Source organism: Leucoraja erinacea, chromosome 25, assembly GCF_028641065.1.
Source record: "Leucoraja erinacea ecotype New England chromosome 25, Leri_hhj_1, whole genome shotgun sequence".
Taxonomy (NCBI): Eukaryota; Metazoa; Chordata; class Chondrichthyes; order Rajiformes; family Rajidae; genus Leucoraja; species Leucoraja erinaceus.
This window is the reverse complement of record NC_073401.1, coordinates 32,254,478-32,268,313: the sequence shown is the minus strand read 5'-3', so window position 1 is coordinate 32,268,313 and position 13,836 is coordinate 32,254,478.

Genomic DNA, 13,836 nt, shown 5'->3' with positions numbered 1-13,836 from the left:
CTGGGGCTGCAATAAAGCTGGAGTAATGAGATCTTTAGGAAGAAAAGAGCTTGCAATTTCCTGCCTGTTTCATTTACAAATCTGTAACTCTGGTGTTAATATTCAACTGGGGTCCCAGGCAATGTGTTTTCGTAATGGAAATGACTTGCACAGCTCGGAGAGAAACAGTCAGCCCGGGTATAATCTTTCACAATGTAGCAATTAACATCATTTTCTGCTCTAAGAAATTCTGCGATGTTGGTTTAGGCATTCATGCATATTAGACCATGGAGAAAAAACTGAAAAGCTATCCAGTGCTTATATATATTTTTGTCTCCTGCACATGACTTTAACTAAAGGCAACGCAAACTTGGATCATTTTCTCTGGAGCGTGGGATGTTGAGAGGAGAGCTGATGGAAGCATATAAAACGATGGGAGGTGTTGATAGGACAGGCAGCCAGAACCTTTTTTCCCCCGAAGGTGGATATGTAAAGGATCAGAGGGGATTGCTTTGAAATGAGAGGGGCAAAGTTTAAAGGAGATGTGTGGGGCAGGTTTTTTTTACACAGAGGGTGGTGGGTGCCTGGAACGCGCTGCCAGGGGTGGGGGTGGAGGCAGATACGATCGTGGTGTTTAAGAGGCTTTTAGACAGGCACATGGATATGCAGGGAATGGATCACGTGCAGGCAGAGGGGATTAGTTTAACTTGGTGTCATGTCCAGCATGGACATTATGGGCCGAAGGGCCTGTTCCTGTGCTGGACAGTTCTGTATTCTATGGTGCCAAGGTAGCAATGGAGTTTGAAATCCAGTAGGAATTGTCCATCTGACTTAAAACCTACAGACTCTGTAATGTTCACTCTATTCTCCTTCCACAGTTGCAGGCTGATCTACTGAGTATTTCCATGAAAGTTCTATTTTCCATATTGTTTATTTGACGTTGAGGCCATTTGGCCCATCGAATCAATGTCGGCTCATAGAGCTTAGTTTAGTTTAGAGATACAGCGTGGAAACAGGCCCTTCGGCCCACAGAGTCCGCACTGACCAGCGATCCCCGCACGTTAACACTATCCTGCACACACTACTAGGGATAATTCACACTTGCACCGAGCCAATTAACCTACAAACCCGCACGCCTTTGGAGTGTGGGAGGAAACTGGAGATCTCGGAGAAAACCCATGCAGGTCACGGGGAGATCGTGCAAACTCCGTACAGACAGCGCCCGTGGTCGGGATCGAACCCGGGTCCCCGGCGCTGCAACCGTAGCGCTGTGCCACCGCTGTGCCGGCCCGAGACTCTCCCACTAGTGGCAACATCCTCCACATCCACTCCATCCAGGCCTTTTACAAGCCTAGTCACAGCTGTAACCAAGGAAACACACTGCCTGTTACTGCACAGCAGCAAGATAATGACCAGATAATCCATTTAGTGAGGTCAGTCCACAGTTCAAAATAGGGCAAGGAGAGAGAGAAAAGGGATCTCGGAGACTTGTCAGCTGACAAACAGTTGCATAATCAAATCTTATCTAATCTACAAATTCTGTTTTCTTTACACAGATTATAATTAGCCCTGTGTCTAATCGGTCGCGGAGTGGAGGGTCAGCGTTTATATATCTCCCAATACAGACACAGAGTGCTGGAGTAACTCAGTGGGTCAGGCAGCTTCTGTGGAGAACATGGATAGGTGACGTTTCACAGAGTGCTGGAGTAACTCAGCGGGTCAGGCAGCTTCTGTGGAGAACATGGATATTAGTTTAACTTGGCCTCAGGTTCAGCAGGGACATTGAGGGCCGAAGGGCCTGTTCCAGTGCTCTACTGTTCTATATTTTGCAGAGAAACGTAGACAATAGGTGCAGGAGTAGGCCATTCGGCCCTACGAGCCAGCACCACCATTCAGTAGAATCATGGCTGATCATCCAGAATCAGTAGCCCGTTCCTGCTTTCTCCCCATATCCCTTGATTCCGTTAGCCCTAAGAGCTAAATCTAACTCTCTCTTGAATACATGTTTTCAATGTATGCGTTGTTTATATGTTTTATGGTCTATGTTATATGTTCCATGTCGTATGTTCTGATACTAGGACTACACATTACACAAAGGATGCTAGGGATTAGTAATTGCAAAGGGATCACTTATATCGTGGATTGTTTTAAAATTCAGGGTTTGATGCATAATTCATTGCATGGCCTTATGTTAAACAATAGTTAATGCAGAGCTTTGGGAAGTGCTGTCATTAAAGTGCAATAAGATGTGGGACTCCGTTACTCCCCGTTGTGAGAGGGTTATTGTGCTTATTTTAAATTAAGGTCCACCACCGATTTTCCAGCACCCTCCTTTAATCCGGACAAAATCACGAGAGCGCACTTGAAATTCCTCCTGGAAGTCCCCCCGACAAAGTGTTGCCTCCGCTGGGTGAGGCGGCCAATCTCGACCTCATCGGGAACTCCGCGCAGGGCCGATCGGCGGGTGGAATCTGCCCCCTGCGGCCGGGACTCTGGAACTCCGGCCCGGCCAGAGCCGGCAGAACCGTTCCCATAGCCAACTTTGCGGGCCGGTATCTCTCCTCCCATTCCGGTACCGTTGGACTCCTCACTGTTGATCCGGCAAACGGATAATCCAGAAAGGCTCTGGAACCAAAGGTGCCGGATATTGGGTGGTGGGGCAATATTACTCTGAGTAAGATATTGTTTTTCTGTTTTAACAGAAATGCTAGGAGCAAGGCCTGTCTTGAAACAGTGTGATTCACAATGGCACGGTGACCTAAAGCCTCTGTAACTGATACCTCGACCATCAGAGATTCATCACTGCTACATCAGAGTAAGTACTCAAAGATAGACACAAAAAGCTGGAGAAACTCAGCGGGACAGGCGGCATCTCTGGAGAGAAGGAATGGGTGATGTTTGGGGTCGAGGCTGTCTCTGAAGAAGGGTCTCGACCCAATACGTCACCCATTCCTTCTCTCCAGAGATGCTGCCTGTCCCGCTGAGTTTCTCCAGCTTTTTGTGCCCATCCTTGGTGTAAACCAGCATCTGTAGTTCCTTCCAGCACAAAGTACAGATGTTAATGTGTGCACTTTATGTTCCATAGGTAGAACAAACACAAAGTGCTGGAGTAATTCAGTAGGTCAGGCAGCACATATGGGAGGGGGGGGGGGGGGGAAAGTTAAGTCTGAAAAATGGTCCTGAGCCTACCTGCGTTTGGCCCAAATCTCTCTAAACCGGTCTAACTGTTTCTTAAATGTTGTGATAGTCCCAGCCTCAACTACCTCCTCCGGCAGCCCGTTCCATATCCCCACCGCCCCTTGTGTGAAAATGTTAGCCCAATTAAATCTTTACCCCTTCATGTTAAACCAGTGTCCTCTGGACCTCTATTCCCCTTCTCTGGGCAAGAGACTCTGTGCATCAACCCCATCTATTCCTCTCATGATTTTATACACTATGATAGATACAAGATAAAAATACCTGCAGTTGAAATGAATGATACCATTGCTCACCGCGACACAGAATAGATGGGTTCTGGATGGGAGATGAACTGTTTAAGCATTTGAACATGTTACTCTGTAAGTTGAATATGATGTTGCTTTAGAGAACATTAAATATCACATTTGTAAATTGTCAGGGATAAATTATGAATTCTCTTTAAATGAATAATTTATTTAAACCATTTGTGCTGTATAATATTTAATATACCGTATAAATATTCATGGTGACATTTCAGGTGCAGCAGATAAGATCATCAGTCCTGCAAGATAGATGCAGGCCATTCTGCCCCTCGTGTCTGCCCTGCTATCCAGGAAAGAAGGATCCTAACCCGAAACGTCACCTATCCATGTTCTCCACAGATGCTGCCTGACCCGCTGAGTTACTCCAGCACTCTGTGAAACGTCACCTATCCATGTTCTCCACAGATGCTGCCTGACCCGCTGAGTTACTCCAGCACTCTGTGAAACGTCACCTATCCATGTTCTCCACAGATGCTGCCTAAATAATTCAAAACAACCCTCCACAGATGCTGCCTAAATAATTCAAAACAACCCAGCATCACAATACAAATTAAACAAATACTCCTTAAGCTACTATTTCCGCACCGTTACTGAGGATGCATCTCCCCCCTTCCCCCCCCCCATGGTGCCCAGCGTTCCCGGACATCCCCCAGGGCGCCTGTGGACAGAATGCAGTCCTTGTCCAGTGCCAGCCGGGCACGAACATAACCCCGGTAAAGGGGCGGGCAGCCGGCTGGGGCAGGACCGTCCTCCACCTGGCACTGTGACCCACGGCTGGGGCAGAACTGTCCTCCACCTGGCACTGTGACCCACTGCTGGGGCAGTGACCCCTCCACCTGGCACTGTGACCCACTGCTGGGGCAGAGACTCCTCCTCCACCTGGCATTGTGACCCACGGCTGGGGCAGTGACTCCTCCACCTGGCACTGTGACCCACAGCTGGGGCAGAACTGTCCTCCACCTGGCACTGTGACCCACGGCTGGGGCAGACCCGTCCTCCACCTGGCACTGTGACCCACGGCTGGGGCAGTGACCGTCCTCCACCTGGCACTGTGACCCACAGCTGGGGCAGAACTGTCCTCCACCTGGCACTGTGACCCACGGCTGGGGCAGGACCGTCCTCCACCTGGCACTGTGACTCACGGCTGGGGCAGAGACTGTCCTCCACCTGGCACTGTGACCCACAGCGGGCAGTGACCCCTCCACCTGGCACTGTGACCCACAGCGGGCAGTCTCCGTGCTGATTCCCTCTCTCTGCTGACAGACATAACATTGCTCACACCTTGGCACTTGGAGAGAGCAGTCAATGTGAACAGGGCATTGGGAGCTTCTCCATCCTCAGTAAATCAACTGAATAATGGGGCCGGTGTTGAGCTCAGCAGCAATAACTATGATGGAGTGGGTCTGAGACCAGCATTAGTCTCAACCGCATTCAATTACTGCCTCAACTTCCTGTCGGTTAACTGATACTCGCCCTCTTACAGATATTGATGTCGGTCTTCACAGTTCCACTGGTACCTGCATCTGTCCTGCACCTTGTACAAGGTTCCAGGGTATCTGGGTCTCCACTGAACGCTGACCCTCTGATACTTGCATCTCCCCTGTTCACTCACGCCCACCAGTACTTTGTAAAGTACTCTGTTATAGAGTCACACAGGGTGGAAACAGGCCCTTCAGCCCAACTTGCCCATGCCGACCGACATGCCACATCTACACTAGTCCCACCTGCCCTCTTGAGGCCCATGTCCCTCCAAACTTGCCCTATCCATATACCTGTCCAAGTGCTATTTAAATGTTGTGAGTCCGTGCCTCAACTACCTCCTCCAGGAGCCTGTGCTGTGCACCCACCACCCTCTGTGTACAAACCTTGGCCCTCAGGTTCCTATTAAATCTTTCCCCCTGTCACTGGAGGGGTCCCGACCCGAAACGTCACGTGTCCGCTCCCTGCATAGTTGCTGCCTGACCCTTTGAGTTACTACGATACTGTGTTTTACTTAAGAGGCTTGTAGATAAGATAGACAGGGTGGGAGTGTCAAAGACTAGAGGACGCAGCTTTAAGGTGAGAGGGGCAAGGTTTAAAGGAGATGTGTGGGGCAGGTTTTTTTTACACAGAGGTTGGTGGGTGCCTGGAACGCGCTGCCAGGGGTGGGGGTGGAGGCAGATACGATCGTGGTGTTTAAGAGGGTTTTAGACAGGGACATGGATATGCAGAGAATGGAGGGATATGGGTCACGTGCAAGGAGATAAGAGATGGTCGCGGCAGGCATGATGTTGGGTGGGCATGGACATTGTGGGCTGAAGGGCCTGTTCCTGTGCTGTCCCATTGATGGGATACGGGCATTGCTGACAGCGGCAGCATTTAGTGTCGATCTCTCACTGTCCCTGTACTGACACAGACACAGACACAGACGCAGACACAGACGCAGACCCAGACGGTCGGCACGGTGGCGCAGCGGGTAGAGCTGCTGCCTCACAGCGAGCCCCAGAGCCCCAGGTTTCACCCCGACTATGGGTACGGAGTTTGTACGTTCTCCCCGTGATCTGCCTGGGCTTTCTCTGTCATCTTGATCAGTGCGGGTGTCAGAGGTTACGGGGAGAAGACAGGAGAATGGGGTTAGGAGGGAGAGATAGATCAGCCGTGATTGAATGGCGGAGTAGACTTGATGGGCCGAATGGCCTAATTCTACTCTTATTTCTTATGACCTTATGACCTTAGAGAATGACAGAGTGATACAGTATGTAAACAGGCCCTTCGGCTCAACCTGCCCACACCGGCCCACAATATCCCAGCTACACTAGTCCACCTGCCTGCGCATATCCCATATCCCTCCATATTCCATGCGATCTAACCTTCCAGAGCAGCACCTTGTTGACACAACATCTACAGCTCTGCCCTCATCCACCTTTTTGGTCACCTCTTTAAAAAAAGTCAATCAGATTTGTGAGACACGACCTCCCACGTACAAAACCATGCTGACTGTCCCTACTCAGTCCTTGCCCATCCACATGCCTGTATAACCCAGTGGCGGACTGGCCAGTGTGTCAGCTGGCCCCTATATCGTGGGCCCCTGATGAAGTGGGCCCCCTTTCTCACCTGGCAACCAATATTTCTAGACCCAGTCCGCCACTGGTATAACCTATCCCTCAGAATACTCTCCAGTAACTTTCCAACTACAGATGTTAAGTTCTCCAGCCTATAGTTCCCAGCATTTTCCCTGCAGCCCTTCTTGAAACGAGGCACAACATTTGTCACCCTCCAGTCTTCCAACATCTCTCCTGTATTAAGGACAACTTGGCAATTTCAACCTGGGCTCCCGCAATTTCCTCTCTAGATTCCAATGTCTTCGGATATATCTGATCAGGCCCTGAAGGTTTGTCTACCATCGTACACGACAGTAACTTCAGTACTTCTTCCACAGTAACACTGACTGCTCTCAAGACACTTCCATTGACTGCTCCAAGTTCCTCTGTCCTACTGTCTTTCTCCTCGGTAAATGCAGACCATCTCCGGTTTCCTCCCACGCCCCAAAGACGTGCAGGTTTGTAGGTTAATTGGCTTTGGTATAAAATGTAAAATTGTCTCCAGTGTGTATAGGGTAGTGTTAGTGTGCGGGGATCGCTGGTCGGCGCGGACTCGGTGGGCCGAAGGGCCTGTTTACGCACTGTATCTCTAAATTTGAAAAAAAAATAGTCTTTGGATTCTTGTAGAATTGGAAACAAAGAAGTGGAATAAAATGTGCCTGGAGACATTTAAATAAAACAAAACGTAATTGCAGATCGTGAGTGACAAGTGTTTGTATAATTGCAGTTGATTCATAAACCCTGAGTATTGTTCAATTAGTCTCTCCTTGTGACTGCACGTGTTCGAGCTGCCACTTGGAAATGCACGCTTGTACAGGGTGATTTCACCAAAGGTCAAATGAGCGTAGATCCCCCCTCACGTGACCGAAAATTTTAACTGGAGGACATATCTCAGTTCGGTACATGTTAGTGAATGGGGAAACACGCACTTTCCCACCCGTTAAAAATATGGAAAACGGCCGATTTTTGAGCTGAAATTTTCTGTGCTAGTCGGGGTGACCGTGAAGCACAGCGACTTAAATTTTCAGGCAAAAAAAAAGATAGAAAGTAAGGTAATTACAAGAGGGAACTGAAGGTGGAAAACAGCGGAAGTGAACAGCTGACATTTGCCGTGGAGATTTAAAGATCCAAAATATCGGGAATTATCGCGTTTGCTCGCTGAATTTCATCAAAAGTAAGGAATTATTAACTTCCTTTTGATGAAATTCAGCGAGCAAACGCGATAATTCCCGATATTTTGGATCTTTAAATCTTCACGGCAAATGTCCGCTGTTCACTTCCGCTGTTTTCCACCTTCAGTTCCCTCTTGTAATTACTTTACTTTCTATCTTTTTTTTTGCCTGAAAATTTAGGTCGCTGTGCTTCACGGTCACCCCGACTAGCACAGAAATTTTCAGCTAAAAAATCGGCCGTTTTCCATGTTTTTAACGGGTGTGAAAGTGCGTGTTTCCCCATTCACTAACATGTACCGAACTGAGATATGTCCTCCAGTTAAAATTTTCGGTCACGTGAGGGGGGATCTACGCTCATTTGACCTTTGGTGAAATCACCCTATACAGTGGGTAATAAGATCAAAGACAGACACACAGTGCTGGAGTAACTCAGCGGGTCAGGCAGCATCTGTGGAGAGAATGGACAAGACAACCCCCCCCAGACTCTGGTTGTACTGTTTCCCCTGGTCCCACCTTCCCACCCCCCCCCCCACCAGCCCCCCCACCCCCCACCCCCCACACCCCACCCCACCCTCTGCAGCACTTGGTGTTTAACTCAGGATCGCAGCATCTGCAGTCCCTGTTGCCCCCAGAATAATCTTGGACGTGGAGAAGATGTTTCCACTAGTGGGAGAGTCTAGCACTAGAGGTCACAGCCTCCGAATTACAGGACATTCCTTTAGGAAGGAGATGAGGAGGAATTTCTCTAGTCAGAGGGTGGTGAATCTGTGGAATTCATTGCAACAGACGGCTGTGGAGGCCACAAGTCGGTGGATATTTTGAAGGCAGAGATAGATAGATTCTTGATTAATGCGGGTGTCAGGGGGTTATGGGGAGAAGGCAGGAGAATGGGGTTAGGAGGGAGAGATAGATCAGCTGTGATTGAATGGCAGAGTAGACTGATGGGCCGAATGGCCTAATTCTGATCCTATCACATGACCTTGCCCGACATGGTGACATGTGCCCACACGCTCTCCAGATGCCCAGAGTGAAACATCCCAGAGAAGGCAGTAAAGCAGAACAGACTAATAAAGTATTGACAGGAACAGGAGGCAGTTGTGCTTCTTCTTCTGCTATTGTGCAGTGTTGAGTTTATCTGGCTTTGGCCTGTGCCACAGTGAGTGGAATCTCTCACATAGTTATCCACAGAGATTGAATCATTCGATCCAATTGCCTGGGATTTGGCTATGCTCCATGTACGCCTGCTGATCCAATTATACTGCCCCTTTGTGTCAAGCATGTTGTTATTTGAAATACTACATCATTCTTAATGTTAATCTGGTTGTTTCCCCTAATGTGCCAGCAAACTCATTGTCTCCTTATATAATATATAATGAATATAGTTTCCTGTATCAACCTCTTTATGGTCTCAAAACAGTGTCAATGTGAGATACAATTTGTGGGCAATCAGTCTGAAGTTGGGGCTCAATCGGGAATGTCCACCTATCCATGTTCTCCACAGATGCTGCCTGACCCGCTGAGTTACTCCAACACTCTGTGAAACGTCACCTATCCATGTTCTCCACAGATGCTGCCTGACCCGCTGAGTTACTCCAGCACTCTGTATCATGGTTAGATTAGACTGGGAATGAGAGACTGCAGATGTTGAAATCCTGAGCAATGCCCAGAGTGCTGGAGTAACTCAGCGGGTCAGGCAGCATCTGTGGAGAACGTGGATAGGTGACGTTTCAGGTCAGGATTCTTCTTCAGACTGGCTGTTGTGCTGAAGCAAAGCAAGGATTTAATTGTCCTATCTGGGACACATGACAATAAACTCTCTTGAATCTTGAACCTTTGCCACAAGCGGGAGATGGGATTTACCCAGTGACAAACACCAACTCGCTGTCGGGTTCAGTCAAATGAAAGTCTGCGTTGATCGGACTTCATTGGACTTGACTTTGCACTAAACGTTATTCCCTTTATCCTGTATCTGTACACTGTGGACGGCTCGATTGTAATCAGGTATTGCCTATCCACTGACTGGTTAGCACGCAACAAAATGCTTTTCACTGTACCTCGTGACACGTGACAATAAACTAAACTGAACTATAAACTAAAGTAGATAGACACGAAAAGCTGGAGTAACTCAGCGGGACAGGCAGCATATTTAGAGAGAAGGAATGGGTGATGTTTCGGGTTGAGATGAACCACCCATTCCTTCTCTCTAGAGATGCTGCCTGTCCCGCTGAGTTACTCCAGCTTTTCGTGTCCACTTTTGGTTTAAACCAGCACCTGCACATAAACTAATGTAAACTAAACTAAACTAAAGAGTTGCACGATCTCGCTGCAGAAACCTGGAAGAACAAGTTTTCCTGTTTTTTGTTTCTCCGCCAGGTTTGCTGAGTGAATGGGGCCGGTGGGGAGATTGGGACGGGAATATAAAGTAACAGCAGAGGCTCTGAGCCAAGACTCTGCATCTGCAGCCTTGGGTGAGTCGCAGTTCAGCTGACACACACACACACACACACACACACACACACACACACACACACACACACACACACACACACACACACACACACACACACACACACACACACACACACACACACACACACACACACACACACACACACACACACACACACACACACACACACACACACACACACACACACACACACACACACGATCCATGTGTAACTCACACATAGCCGTGTCAAACTACACTCACAGCTGGCAATGGTTGCTGATGCCCAGTCCCAGCACAATGCTGCTCTTGTCAGCCTCAACCAAGCCAGCGTCCTCACTAGAGTCTGAAGAAGGGTCCCGACCCGAAACGTCACCCATCCCTTCTCTCCAGAGATGCTGCTGCCTGTCCCACTGAGTTACTCCAGCATTAAGTGGCCTTCCACATTAATGTTGGATGCACTGATTTATTTTCTTTTTATATCCATCTCTTATCCTCATCTCTCCTACACTTACCTTCCCATCTTCATTTATTAAAGCCTTTAGACTTTGGCCACTTTGGCCACTTTAGAGACGCAGCGCATAAAACAGGCCCTTCGGCCCACCGAGTCCGTGCCGACCAGCGATAACCTTGTATACGAAAAACTATCCCCCACACACTAGGGACAATTTACAGAAGCAATTAACCTACAAACCTTACATCGCTTGGAGCGTGGCAGGAAACCGGAGCACCCGGAGAAAACCCACACGGTCACGGGGAGAACGTGCAAACTCCGTCCAGACAGCACTTGTAGTCAGGATCGAGCCCGGGTCTCTGGCGCTGTGAGGCAGAACTTTACCGCTGCGCCATCTTGCGGGACAATATAAAGCTGATGTCATTCAGCACGGAAACAGGACCTTTGGCCCAACTTGTCCACGCCCATCTACACTAGTCCCACCTGCCAGCGTTTGGCCCATATCCCTCTAAATCTGTTCATCTACACGTCCAAGTGTATTTTAACTGCTGTTGTTGTATCTGCCTCAACGACTTCCTCTGGCAGCTCGTTCAGTACACCCACCCCAAAGTTACTGGTTGGGAGATTGCCATGGATTTACTCATCAATCACTGCCAGTCTGTGTTATTGGGCCACAAGTGATAGGAGCAGACTTAGGCCATTCGGCCCATCAAGTCTACTCGGTCATTCAATCACGGCTGATCTATCTCTCCCTCCTAACCCCATTCTCCTGCCTTCTCCCCATAACCCCTGACACCCGCACTAATCAAGAATCTATCTATCTCTGCATTACAAGTATCCGTGAGTTGGGGGACTATTTATATTGATGAAGCAAAGCTCCAGTAAGTCCCCCCCCCATTCAGTTGAAACTTAACATGATCTGGGCAGTATCGAAGATGAGCTCCAGGTTAATGAAGCTGTGGTACTATGTTTAAAGGCCAGACAGCGCAAGGTAGAGAAAGTCAAGCACGTAACGGCACAGTGGCACAGCGGGTAGAGCTGCTGCCTCACAACGCCAGAGACCCGGGTTCAATCCCGACCACGGGTGCTGTGTGTGTGGAGTTTGCACGTTCTCCCCGTGACCTGCGTGGGTTTTCTCCGGCTGCTTCGGTTTCCTCCCACACTCCAAAGACGTGCAGGTTTGTAGGTTAATTGGGTTGGTGGGCGTGAAGGAAAGAGCGTTCATGTCGTGACCTTGTTTCCACCGCCATGCACAAGATGCGACAAGAATCTTAAGGCAGACGTCATTGTTCGGATGTAGAAAAGTGTGTTCAGCTCTGTCTGCGATTAGTGTGTGTGTAGGATAGTGTTAGTGTGCGGGGATCGCTGGTGGGCCGAAGGGCCTGTTTCTGGGCTGTAACTAAACTGGTCTGAAGAAGGGTCTCGACCCGAAACGTCACCCATTCCTTCTCTCCAGAGATGCTGCCGGTCCCGCTGAATTACCACAGCTTTTTGTGTCTACCTTCGGTTTAAACCAGTTCTCTCCTAGCTAAACAAAACAATAACAGGATCGGGAGCAGTGAAGAGAACAGGAATATGGCAACAAGAGAGTGAAAACACTGATTAATGTAGTGTGAACAATTCAAGGATTTAAATCAAAGCCCTCCCTCCATTCAATAAAAGCTGCCTCGCTGTATTGGATTAAGTACTTTACTGTAGTTGACACTTTGCACTATAAATTGACGGAGGTGATAATGCTTAATGAACAAAGCTGCTGGCTTGCTGCTAATGGAACAAGGGCAGACTGTAGCTGTGTTTGCTCCGGGATCAATAAGTCATTCGCATGGAATCACATAACCTGACAGGCGTTAGAGGCATTAATTCATGGCTCCCGGAGTGGAAGTGACGGACGGGGGTTTTATGTGTGTGATATTTCCTGCAGCTACCCAGTGACACTTGCTTGGTACAGCCATGCCCCGGGCCACAGTATCAATGGTGGCAACAAGGACTGGGCTTGCTTGTTTGTTTGCGCTGACACCTAAAGGGCCTGTCCCACTTACGCGACTGTTTCAGTGACTGCCGGCACCTGTCATAGTTGCTACAGGTCGCTGAAAATGTTCAACGTTGAAAATCCAGCGGCGACCAGAACAAGGTATGACTCTTTGGGCGACTACTCACGGCCGTACAGGCTTCAACCCCGCGACATGTCGCCTGTACGGTCGTGAGTCGTCTCCTCAGTCGCCCAAAGATTCGTAGCGTCTGTGAAACGTCACCTATCCATGTTCTCCACAGATGCTGCCTGTCCCGCTGAGTTACTCCAGCACTATGTCTTTTTTTGTAAACGTGCATCTGCAGTTCCTGTATCACCAATATCTCAGACTGCTTCAGCACCCATTATACCCAAAGGGTTAAAATGACACCCTGCCGTCATTGTCCCTGTGGGTGCCAGGGGTTACGGGGAGAAGGCAGGTGATGTTCCCGATGTAGAGGAAGTCGAGAATCAGGGGCCACAGTTTAAGAATAAGGAGTAAGCCATTTAGAACAGAGACGAGGAAACGCCTTTTCTCACAGAGAGTGGTGAGTCTGTGGAATCCTCTGCCTCAGTGGGTGGTGGAGGCCGGTTCTCTTTCAAGAGAGAGCTAGATAGGGCTCTTGAAGTCAGGGGATATGGGGAGAAGGCAGGAACGGGGTACTGATTGGGGATAATCAGCCATGATCACATTGAATGGTGGTGCTGGCTCGAAGGGCCGAATGGCTTCTACTCCTGCACTATTGTCTATCACTTATGAAGTTATCTCTTATCTCCCTCAAGTCTTATGTCTGAGGAGAGGGCAGCTTCTAAAATGGGGTCATCAGAGAGAGATGTGCCGGGAGGAACTGCAGATGCTGGTTTACACCGAAGATAGACACAAAATGCTGGAGTAACTCAGCGGGACAGGCAGCATCTCTGGAGAGAAGGAATGGGTGATGTTTCGGGTCGAGACCCTTCTTCAGACTGAGAATCAGGGGGTAATTAATTCCCTGTTAGTACACTGAGGTGTAAGTGGGCAGCTAAACTCAAACTGAAACATAAACCTCCAAAGAACTCGCTGCCATTTAACTTATAAAGCCTCGTTTACAACTCATTAATTTTATGATGCGATTTCGGCATCGCTGAAGGAACCATTAACTCGACACAATCCCATGTAGGACTTAAATATTCATTACCATTTGCTCAATATGA